This window comes from Pyxicephalus adspersus, chromosome 2 (assembly GCF_032062135.1).
Source record: "Pyxicephalus adspersus chromosome 2, UCB_Pads_2.0, whole genome shotgun sequence".
Classification (NCBI taxonomy): domain Eukaryota; kingdom Metazoa; phylum Chordata; class Amphibia; order Anura; family Pyxicephalidae; genus Pyxicephalus; species Pyxicephalus adspersus.
The window spans coordinates 124,538,089-124,550,654 of NC_092859.1; the positions used below are offsets into that span (position 1 = coordinate 124,538,089).

At 39.2% G+C, this 12,566-nt stretch overlaps 1 protein-coding gene across 1 annotated transcript in view; it reads left to right on the plus strand.

Annotated features, from left to right (window-relative positions):
• Nucleotides 1-240: 240 nt before the first annotated feature.
• Nucleotides 241-12,566, plus strand: part of THSD4 (thrombospondin type 1 domain containing 4) — a gene marked incomplete in the record, with an annotated part of 385,569 nt that continues 373,243 nt past the window's right edge. Inside the window, 1 exon segment of the mRNA XM_072402303.1 lies at nt 241-509.

Below are 12,566 nucleotides of genomic sequence, written 5' to 3' on the forward strand. Positions count from 1 at the left end.
TTATGTAAAAACATAGTGATCTAGAAATGTTTCTGACAAAAAAACAAATAGTTTCTATCATGAAATGCACACAAGAGATAGAGTATAGGAGGTAAAAAGAAAAAAATACTAAAGTAATAAAGTCTATAAAGTTTAGAGCCTGCACTGCGATTGTCCTGCTTGCTGTTATACTTTTCGTCCAGCAGGTGGCGGCAGAGAGTCCGCTGTCTCCGCACAGCGCTGACATGTCCCACACATGAGCGGTGAATGAGCAGTGCCGGGACCGGGCTCCATGGACACAAGTTCCTCTTTCCCAAAGCGTGCAGTTGCCAAGGAACTGAAGTGAACCTGCATGCGCTTTTTTCGCCCGTATCTATCTCCCCCGTTGGAGGGACTTACTCGGACCCGGGGGGGCTGCTGTTCCACTCCTGTAAACTTGGAATTTAATTGGGCAGCTTGCAGCTTGTGAATTGGACTTTCTGGAGAATCCTAGTCAGGGGCTCCATAACCTGAGAGTGGCTGCAGGACAGGTAATGGGGGGTATTTGGGGGTGTTCAGGCCTTGTGCACCCCTATATCTTATATTACTACTTCTGTGCCTGGAGAGTTTATATTTACTAATATTAATATTATATAAACCTCTCATTATTATATGCATCTAATGAATTATTATTCCCTTTCCAGGCAGAGGTCTCATTCAGTTTGTTTATGTAATATATTGTGTATATTAATATATTGGTCTTTGAGCATTGCAGTTGCCCTTGGTAACCACATTGGCAGTTCTGTTGCAGCTGCGCAGTTTCATGTGGTGCAGTTGCTATTGGTAACCAATTTAAGTCTGCACCTGCTTTATTTTACTATTAACACATGCATGTAATATTTGACACATATAGGAATCATAGCACTTTTTGATTTAAAAATTTGCTCTTTTGTGTACCAAATAGTTTTTCACATTATAGTAGTAAAATGGTGATATTTGGGGTGCACACCTGTCAGGTAGGTGTCTCCTGGCCCCTCTGGATCTGAAGGATCTGTAGTGACACAGGGATGGTGTGTGCTCTGTATTACCTGGCTCTGTCTTCCTCCTGACACATTGCAGGTAAAGGCGAGTTGCGTTGCTCCAGGGCTCAGTGATAAATCCTCAGATTAAAAAACTGTCTGCAGAAGGCTGGGAGTCTGCGCACGTCTCATTTTCATTTACCTGGAAGAATGTTTTCTGTACAATCCGCCAGCACGCATTGTTGTAAATCAGGAATTGCAGATAAAGGCCAAATCAAGTGACAGGAAATTCTCAGAAAGATGAAAATCATAATGATTTATCCCCAAGGAGGAATGTTCTACTCCCCGGCAATGATTCACTGTGGGGGGATTCATTCTTTAGTTATTTATGAGATTATAGATGAGTGAATGTTGCAGGTAGATGAACCGTCAGGCTGATTTACTAAGGTATGGTACGAACCTGTCTCCAAATATGAAACCGATGGCAGGGGAATTAATTAGTTTAGATTTCGCAGCATGTGATTGGATGTCTGTGTTCTTCAAACTTCATCTTGCTTTACACTATGATAAATTAGTCCCATCATGCATGAGGATGTCAAACTTGGCTCTGCGTTGCTTGGTAAAATGAAGGGAAACTACTTTATATTTATTTAAGAGTGTTTACATATGGAAGATGTGTGCTTATTTGATATCAAGTGGTTGGAATTCTTTTGATGAAGAAAATCATGAATCTGCATTCTGATTGGATGTCACAAGAATTCAGATGTTTTGCTGGAATCATTGTGGTTGTAACCTAGCCTTTACCTTTTTACCCCAAAGGAACCTTTTAATTTTTTCCAGGTCTTGAGGAACCCAAAACCAGTTCATTGGGTGTCAGTGGAGTAAATGCCCATTACATTAGTGGTAGCTGAGGAAAATTTTCATTTTATGGCACCCCAAAAACAGAATAAATGATCATCTACAACTCAAGGAACCCCCAGCAACCTCTAGAGGAGCCCTATGGTTTCGTGGAAATCTGGATGAGAGTGGCTGTTGTAACCATTTGCTATTGTTTTATAGGGTTTGGTTGAAACTGACTATTTTGAAGCTCTTTTTATCTTAGGCTACATATTTCAGGTGATGATGAGGATGTTCAATTACACAAGTGGATTTAGTTTTAAAGGGGTAAAGCTTTTGAGGCCATCAACAAGATCTTACCAAATCTCAGTTTTGTAACCTAGAACCACCATGCAGCCAGTCAAATCATTCCGTCTATTCTCAGTGTTTTCCCCAGTGCCTTTTAGCCAGGTGCACCACCAGCCCTTTTGGGTAACCCCCTGGCTGTCTTTTGGTGGTTACTGAAAAGTTGGGTCACAATACAGGGGTCACCACCCTTCTACAGCTTGCTCTTCTCAACCAGCTTTAAAAACATATCCAGTGAGAATACTGGGCTTGAAATTTTCTTTAGTCAGAATCTTTTCAAGTAGTAAAGCCAGAATATGGATCACCCTTTTTAAATTTGTTTACTACTGAGGAACCTATAAAAATATTTTCAGTTCCCATGAAACTCTTCTAAAACCAGTTTATTGGGGGCCAGTGGCAAAAAACACCTAAACTGGTGGTTTTATAAACATCTAAAAATATAATTGCATGCAGCTGGCGCTACCATATGGTGTTGCCCCCCCCCCCCCCCACAGAACTATGCAGAATTCATCAAATGGGTGGTTAATCATTCACAGTTTGAGGAACCCCTAGCAACCTCTGTAGGATCACAGATCGGGAATGGTAGATCTAGATTTTACTTTTACTACTGGGTCACATTTACCCATAGCACCACCTGTTAAAAATATGGATATACTTATCTGTCCAGTAGGGATGAGCGAGAATGCCTCTGACATTCTCACGAAAATTTCTTTGAACTTCTGATGGGTCCGCAAAATTTCAGCGAACCGATTTTGCTGACCGATCAGAAGATTAAGGAAATCATTACAGGAAGAGTACCGCAGCTGCAATCATGAATGCAGCCGTGGGAATCCTCCTGTGTGTGATCCCTGGGCACTAGAGGTTAAATGAGGGCAAGCACACGGCTTGCATTCATTCATTTATGATGAGCACAGCTGCGGGACTTTTGTGTTCCTGCAGGTCTCAAATTCAATCTCGATGGCTGAATTTACACAGGCCGTTCTCGCTTACATGTTCAGTAAGTGAGAATGGCCCGATTCGACGCAAGATTCAATTTTAAAATTTTGCTCGCTTATCCCTACTGTCCAGGGTTCCATGTATTGAAGAGTCACTGCTTTTTCTATCCCCTGCTGCTGGAAGTATTTCTACCAATCAAATACTTGCTCCCTTTCCAACTTGATGCAACCAACAAATTGTTTAGGAGCAGTAAAGTTGTGGGTTTTCAACAGATATCACTTACCTTATTCAGTAAAATTGGTCCTGTGGTGACGGGGTACTTAAAAGCAAACAGTGGTATCACCAATGTTCCTGCTCCTGCATAGTTTTACCTAATAAAGGAGGAAAATACTTGATATGTGTACCTGTATCAGCATATCAGCTGTTCATATTTACTCTTCCTTCACCATTTAGGCCTGAACATGAAAACATGTATTCTATTGCATTGTGTTACATTGAGCAATGTCTACTGGTAGCCATAAATATCATGATAATTACTCTATCCAGTTGAATTGTGAAAGCATCATCCCTACATCTGGGTACCTTTTCATAGTTGTATATCTTTACATGTTGTATACATTATGTTGTTTACCTATGTTATCCAGGGCTAAAACATGTTTTAAATTAAGTGCGTAAGGGTTATATTTTTTGACTACTTTTATTGCCCCCACTGCGGAGATTCATACTTTCTGTTGGTTCTGGTATAGAACGTTAAGAAAAACCCAGAAATGTACTATTGCAATGGGAAAACTTGTTTTACAGCCATCCATGAGGGATTTTACCCTCACTTAACATGTAAATTGCACTGCTTAAAAATACTAAGCAAGCTCTGGTAAAGCTAAGTAAGTGATATTTCCCCAATAAGACACACCACAACTAAAAAGAATCTTGATGGCTTATAGATACCTTGACTCCTGTATATGCTATATGCTCACCTCTGTTTTCCTCTAAATGAAATAGAAGCCATTCAGTTCATCCTTTAAATTTTCCCCTTACAATGTCCACACAGTTTGCTGTGATTTACTTTCTTTGGAAAATCTCTGAGTGTCCATATGGTCAAGTATAAATGTTTAGTCTCTCTAGATATGTTTAGATTCATCAAACATTAGAATTTAGCATTAAAGAACTGAAGCGCATCAGAGTCACTGCTGTATCCTTTACACTTGTGACAGCCTTAGTTGACATGTCTAGGAGGCAGGAGACATCGTTCATTGTTTGATTACCTAAAACACTGAGTAGGTCAAAGATCAACAAGACCTCAGGGGCTCTGCATTTGTCTTATTAGAAGAGAAGAATTCAAAAATAACATATCTCATCCCAGATTTAGGACAAGTGCAGCAGCATTGATGGTGTTGGTTATTGTTGGACCTTTTTAATCCTTGGTGTAGGTACTTCCTAACAATAGTATTAGTCAATATATGTGAAGTATAAATTGCTCAGTTTAATGGGGTGCAATCTTGAAAGCCATCCTGGGATTTTCCTATGCAAGTTTTCTATGCATTTTATATTTGCTTGCCTATTACCTTCCTTGTTCTGCTAAGGGGGTAAATAAATTGAATGAGTACTTCCGGGGATAATGAGGCTGTGACTCACTCCCATTCCTCTTATGTGATAGCGCTGGTAAATAGCCAGGGCTGGTCCTTTGGTGGGGAAGACATTCCTTGTGTAAGCTTGCTATGCCTTGGAGCTTACTCATGGCTCCTTTTTACACTTCTGTATTGATCAGAAGGTGAGTCAATTAAAATTTTGTATGTTCAGCTTGTGGGGCATCGGAGCAAACCACTGATTTATTGGCAGCAATCTGCCAATATTTCATCCAATATTGTCGGGCTTAACAAATCAGAATCAGTTTGTTTGGCAAGTTTTGTGTGTGGATCAGACGAGAAATCAGAGGGGAGAGCCTAGTAACCAGAATTTTACATAAGTTTTTCTTATCGTCCAGACAATGCAAGTTACCAAGGAAAAGTTGCAGTTACTTCATATGTCGAAAGATGTGTACTTGCTAACCAAACTATGGTTCCTGTAAGTTTGTGATTATGCATAGTGGCTTTTTTTAAATAAGGTTTCACCTTAAAGTTTTATATACAATTTTTTTTTTAAGCAATAGGTTTAGAGCAGTTCTCTTGTTTACGGATTTTGGCAAAGAAGTCTGCATGACTTGCCACTCTAGATCAGTGGTCGCCAACCTTTTCGGACCCACGGACCACTAAATGCATGGACTCCAGGCCGCTCATGCACGGGGAGCTGGGTGTCATTTAAAGGGGAAGAAACTTCCCCTTTAGTGATGTCATGATGCCAGAACCCACCCAGTCTCTGGACAAAACCCGCCCACTTTCCTGAGCCTGCGATCCATACGGGGGACATGGTCCGTGGCTCTGGCCAAGCACTGGACCACCAAAATTTTTTGCAAACCACCATTTGCTGACTGGTGCTCTAGATGATTGTGTACTGAAAGGAGACTCTAATGTAGTTGGCCAAGGGTGTGTGTGGCAACTCTGAGCCTGTTCCTATTCAATAGTGACAAAACGCTTTGGGAATTAGTCCACCCACAGGTATATGAAAGTTACAGATCAAGGCTGATGAGTTATTTACCCCTGGCTACCAGAACCTTTAGAACTTGGGCTAGAGCAGAGATTGTCAAATTACTAGGTAAGGAGGACATCAACTGCAGCTCCTACCAAATAATATATCGGGTACGCTAGGGAGGTCTGTCATAAGCTTCAGACATACCAAAGGACATGATGGACAGATATTGTGCACAATTTCATAGTCTAGGTTGGGGACTGGAGACCTGCAGAAGACAGTGACACGAGGCAGGTAGAGATCACTGATATTCTCTTCACAAATCAGTGCTACTTCTCTACTACAGTTTTCTGGGTTCTAACAGACCCACAGTAAGGCTGCATACACAAAAGGGTGAGGGATGAATGAACAAGTGCTGTAGACACCATTCTGCTCTAGGGAAAGGGGAGGGGGGGAACCTGAACAAGCGGCACCCTGCAGTGCCTGCCTCCTTTCACCTGTATTGCAGTCATTCATCGTTAGATGACATAAGTGTTCTCTGTACGCATATCAGATTCTTAACAGAGATTAGCCCAACCGTTCATATCAGACAAGAATCATCTGACTTGTATAGATAGCCTAAGGGTCAAATATCTACATGTGACCCTTGCATATCCGGGTAGGCACCATGGCATTTGTGAGATCCACATTAGCGGGTAGTTTACCACTTGATCTTGTAAAAATGTGTAATATATGTATAAATGTATATTATATGTATAATGTAAAAAAGTATAATATATAAATGTAAGAACATCTCCAGCAAGTACAGAAAATACTGCATTTCTCGCAAGATGAATATACTGGGGAACGCATTTTTTGTTGAGTTAAATCTTACACTTGTTTTTTTACTAATTTTTTGGTGGTGAATTTAGAAATTATTCCAGTTTTTTTGCTTTCACATCCAGGTTTTACAATACTGGGTACACACATTTCTGTCAAAAAACATACTAATTTTACATTCAATGAAAAAATATTGAAATATTAACTTGAATGTACTGCTTATTTAGTTTTTAATGTTCATATAAAGAATTTAAACTTAAAGGTAAACATCTGAAAATAATTTGGGTAGGCGGTTAAAGTAAAAATTTACTCTTATAGATTTTCCTGGAGTGTTCAGTTTTAGGACAATCCCGCCGGATGCTCCAACAATAGTCAGCCATCATATGTACATCCCATCTACCCTGATACCCTCCTTCCCTGACCTTCAAATCTTGGTGGAATTGTTCACCTTGCTCATCACTGATTGCACCAAGGTTTTCCAGGAAGTTAGAAAGATGGCTATGCGGAAAACGCACCTTGATGCTCATATTGCAATCAAGTATTTTGTAGCGTTCCAAAAGTTTCTGGACAATTTCTGTGTAATTATTTGCTCGTGTGTTTCCAAGAAAGTACTTGCCAATGGCTTTGAATGATAACCAAGCATTCTTTTCGACTTCTGACGTTGTCCTAATTAAATGTTCATCTTTGATGAGCTGCCGTATCTGTGGACCATCAAACACACCGGCCTTTATTTTTTCAAATGACAGGCTAGATAATTTTCCTTGTTTTGTTTATGTTCATTTTGATAAATCACCAATTTAGACTTAAATTCTAATCAGGTGCCACATCCCAGATAATAATCTTAGTATGTATGTGGAAATTCGAGTTGACAGGACTTTTTAGGCACCAAAAATGTGAAAAAAAACGTAACTTTTATTTTCTCCATAAAAAATATAAACATTTTTTTAAAAACAATTTATGAAACAGTAAATGAGTGTACAGTAAAACAGTATATTTCAATTGCATAATCTCACATATATGACATTATAAGGGTCTCACACTTGTAACATTTTGACGAGTTTCACTGACTTGTCCGCTTCTTCAGGAAACAGTTGTAATGACTGGTGGCTTGCGATTGACATCAAACAACACTATAAGTGGATACCGCCTCCATATTGAGCACAGTTAACTGAGTAGAAAGGAACAGTAGCAGTGTAGCAGGACACCAGATCAAAAAGCTTGAAACAGAATATAAAAGCAGGTACGCCTGCAGGTATCTAATTGGTGATAGGTATTACTTAAATAGTATTTGTCATTTAATTACATGTGATCCCCGATTGTATATATCTATATTAACAGGAGCCAGTGCATCAGTGGGCAACACATCAAGCCTTAAACATTACCCATGTTATTCTTAGCAATACTAAAAATACATTTATCTATAATTAGAAAAAGTTTTTTGGTAAAAATTATTTGCCAATACTGCCATGATAGCAAAGTGAATAGTAATCTTTTTCTTGGTTCCTAATAAAAAGTGTAAAAATCTGTGCAAAATCTGGAGGAGGTATACTCTGATAGTGTTGTTTGATGTCAATTGCAAGCCACCAGTAACCATAACTGTTTCTTGAAGGAGCGGACACAGCCGCGAAACCCGTCGAAAATGTTACAAGTGTCAGACCCTAATCATGTCATATATGTGGGACTATGCAATTGAAATATTCTTTTTATTGTACGCTCAGTCCCTGTTTCAGCATAAATTGTTTTTAAAAAATGTTATATTTTTAATGGAGAAAATAAAAGTTACGTTTTTTTCATATTTTTGGTGCCTAAAAAGTCCTTTCAACTCAAATTTCCACAGACAGGCTAGGAAATGCCAAAATGAGGTACTTGAAACAGTCTCTTTCAGTTGGCAAAGCATTAAAGAACTGTTTCATCAGACCTAGTTTCATGTGCAGAGGTGGCAGTATAATATTCTCTCTATTAACAAGTGGCTCATGTAAAATGTTTTGATCACCTGGTTTTAGGGCAGATCATTGAGGCCAATTCCTTTCCACCCAAGCCACCCACTGCCAAATCACTCAACTCATGCTGATCAAATCCCTTACAAACAGAATTCTCCTCAACGTCAAACTCCCCATGATTGTTGTCACCTAGTTCATAACCATAATCATGTTCTTCAAGAGAGAGTAATGTAACGAAAAACGGAACTGGGATTTCATCTGAATGAGCCACTGGGGGTATAGCCAGCTGATGGTAGACTAGGATACTCTGTTACATTTATTTTTTTTGTTATATCCTGAAGTTTTCACAATATAAATGTAACAGTCACTGAAATGATCTCCTGGCTTTCGCCAAACCATAAGTATATCAAATGGCATCTATCACGTGTCCCCTTTGTTTACATCAGTAAACCCTCGACACACTGTTTACACACCTTATGAGGGGTCCAAGACTTATCTTGATCATCAAGTTTAACTGTAAAATATGCCAAATTGGCTTAAGCTGCGTACACACCTGCAATTTTTCTCGTTGGAAAGGATCTTTCACGATCCTTTCCAACGAGAAAAGACTGCACGATGCATGAACGATGCTGTACATACAGCACCGTTCATGCTCTATGGAGAGGGGAGGGGGAGAGCGACGGAGCGGCACCCTGCTGCGCGCTCTGCCCTTCCCTTTCATTAGGATCGGTCGTCGTCCATCGTCCATGGATCCGCCAGGACGGTCGTCGGACGATGGACGACGACCGACTGTACACACGGCAGATTTTCGCCCGATAATTGGCCGATACCGATTATCGGGCGAGAAAAATTTCCCGTGTGTACGTAGCTTTACTCTACAAATGTGCTGATGTTTGCTCTTTGACTGGGAATGATGAAACTGCCACAGATAACAGATAACAAAATGAATCAGGGTTGTTTAGGCACTTACGACGAGAAACAGCAGAGCCAGACATGATCTGAAAGAAAGAAAATATGTGTGTAAGTAGAAAAGTAAATTTTGCTTATTCACTAGGTAGAGCAGTGCACAACTTCTAACCACACTGTCTTGCATGTAAATAAATAGCCTATACAAATCCACGCTACAGTAATCGCAATAATAAAAGCAGTAGGGAAAAAATTGCAATCAAATACAATAAATAAGTAAAACCAGTTTATCTTCAAGCAGAGAGGTCCATTACTTTGCTTTTATGTTGACAACGTTTCAAAAGCTTATCTATGTTAAACTAACTTGTGCAAATATGATCTTACTATATTGCTTGTGCTGTTTAAATACTGTTCTTCAATAAGTAGTAAGTAAAAAGGACAGTGAATGTGAACAATTAGAATGGTCTGTATGCTAGGCCTTACAAAGATGAATGCTCCTGAACATTGATCTTTGCACCTTAAACTTACATTTTTCAGTAATTGTGAGGGATACTTGTCAGGCATCAGCATGCTGTTTGCTTTTTAGAACCAAAGGGAAACCATCATGCATTTGCTTTCTAAATAGGATATTAAAATGCAAGTTTTAAATGAAAAGATATATGTATAGTACTAATACTGTGCTGTGCTGTATTTTCAGGTTGCTTTTACAGGCATCCAGCATTCCAGAAAACAATACTAACAATACAAACTACCTTCCTATTACACACCAAAAGGTCCAGCCTGTTTGCACATTGGTCTGCCTTTGTATTAAACTTATAACCAGAATGATAACAAAACTGCACTACCAAAGATATTCCCAACCTAAGCTTTTGAAGGTTAATGGGAATAAAAGAAACCGAACTGCTGTCTAAGATAAAGCAAGTGAGGAAGCATTTCATGCCAAGAAAAAGTAACAAGGGCTAACTTAAAGCCCCCGGAAGTTTACTTTAAGGTTGCTCATAGAGCCAGAACTCCCAAGTTTTGGAGTGTAAGTTGAGCTGCAATCTTGCTCCTGGTCTTACATGACCTCCAGGAAGAAGCATGACATTGGCACCTTCCTACCGGACCTTAGCGATATCTGTAGGCACATGGTGAGCAAAAGGAGCTATGTGGATTAAGCACAGAAATAGGCAGGACAAGACCTGTTGGGAGCAAAATCACTAGTAGTAGGCATGCCTCAAGAGTGTAGTAGTGTATGTAAATATGGTTGGGCAAGATGGTGCAGGTGATTAGAGAGGACATGATAATTAGGTTAAGTTAACTGTGAGAAGGCATGTTGGTGGGACTGACTTAGAGAGGGTGTGATGTTGTAGGTAAGATGGAGTTAGTGTGATATTGCAGGAGATTGACAAAGAGTACACCAATACCAGTTAACAAAGGAGGGCTCATTGTTGCAGGTTCCTGGGTAGGGCACAACAGTTTAGCAATGCATATGGCTGGGGAATGATGTGGAAGTTTAGGTGATTAGGGAAAGGCACTGTGGTGCGGGTTATTGGTCACAGTGTTTTGGTGAACTGAGGTGGATGCATAGGTGCAGATATCTAGGGCATGGAGGGTGGTGGTTTAGATGAATGGGGGAGGGCACTGTGATACAGATGACTGGGTTGGGATAGTACAATATTTGCCAGGTCAATATGAACATTAAACGAGGACACCCAGCATGTGTGTTACATCAGCTGAATGCAGTAAATATATATACATTTTCATATAACAATATGAGCTCAATACAAAAGGCTATTATACTATACACAGCTGTGTAATAGATCACATTAATATTTGGTTATACATGGTGTTGTATAATGTAAGATATGAATATAATTGGCTGTTTTATTTTACACTTCTATGTGTCATAAATTAGCTATATATAGTAGATGCCCTGTATATAACTCTCCATACAAAATCACTGTGTGCCTCCAGATATATTATCAGGTCAAGACTTCTGGACCCTAAATTTTGGAAAGATGTGTTCCCCATGGAACTGCCAATGTACTGCAACCGATGCCTTCTTTGTGGCTAAAATCTTCAAAGAACCTCCAAAGAAGCATAGGAAGTTTAGCGCTTCTTAGAGTTTTCATGACGTTTACAGGATAAAACGGCATTAATTAGGAGTGCCAGTTTCCCTCTAGTTCCTGCCGAACTCCATGTGTTACAGGACACTGACATGTCCTGGAGATCAGAAAAAAGATCCACTGAGCATTCTGGAGGAACACAGTGGATGGACTCTCAATAAGTATCCATTTTCTTTTTTGTGACTGGAGGAGCCATGTGGCAGTACCACCAGTGGGAAGTTTGTCATCTTCTACAGGTATGCTTCTTTTTGGAGGTCTTTCATTTATTGACAGGGTCACATCATCCATCAAAAAGGAAAATTTCAGAGCTCCCTCTAGTGGTTGATCTACAAATCTCTTTATTTAGTACAATCCTAAAAATAAGGAAGAGCAATCTGAGAAAACTTTCTTTTCACATGAAAATGACTTCAAATTAAAAAATACAGTGATATGACACAAAATTATGATATGACCTAGTACACTGACCCAAAAATTGTGCTCAGTACAAATAAACTGCTTTCTCTTTACTGTGAAGCAGTTCATCTATTTGCCAGCAGGGGGAACAGATCACCATTAGTATGTGAACATAATTTAATTTTATTGCTTTGTTTTTTTTCTCTGTGTGATTTTTGTAACTTTCTCTTCAGCATTTCATTCACTTGAGTAGGTAAAGCAAATTATATCTTTAAGAAAAAAAAATCAGTAAATTTTGACAGCAGATTAGGGTAAAAAAAAAAGATGTTAAGTTTCTTTTTGTTACAGCTGCGGAGACAGCTGTTTTATTTATTTATTTTTTTACCAGGTTTTATGGAGGTTAAAATGTGAGCTGACATTTTCATGCCATAGCCAGAAGTGCTTACTGACATTGTAAAGTAAAATGTCCATCTCACTTTACAGTTGTCGGTCACCTTCTCTCTTTCTAACACCAGAGTGAATACAGTGGTATATTACCCTGAAAATACCACAGAATTCACTTTAAGATTAAACAAAATGAATTCTGAGCATGTGATATTGTACCCGATATAGGACATGTTTATTAAATAGTGTCTGGGAGGCTGTGGAAAGAATTGATTTTAGATTCAGAGATCGTTTTATCACAATTATCAATAAGAATAAAGAAATATTTGGTATACATTATGGTTAAACATCAATTACTT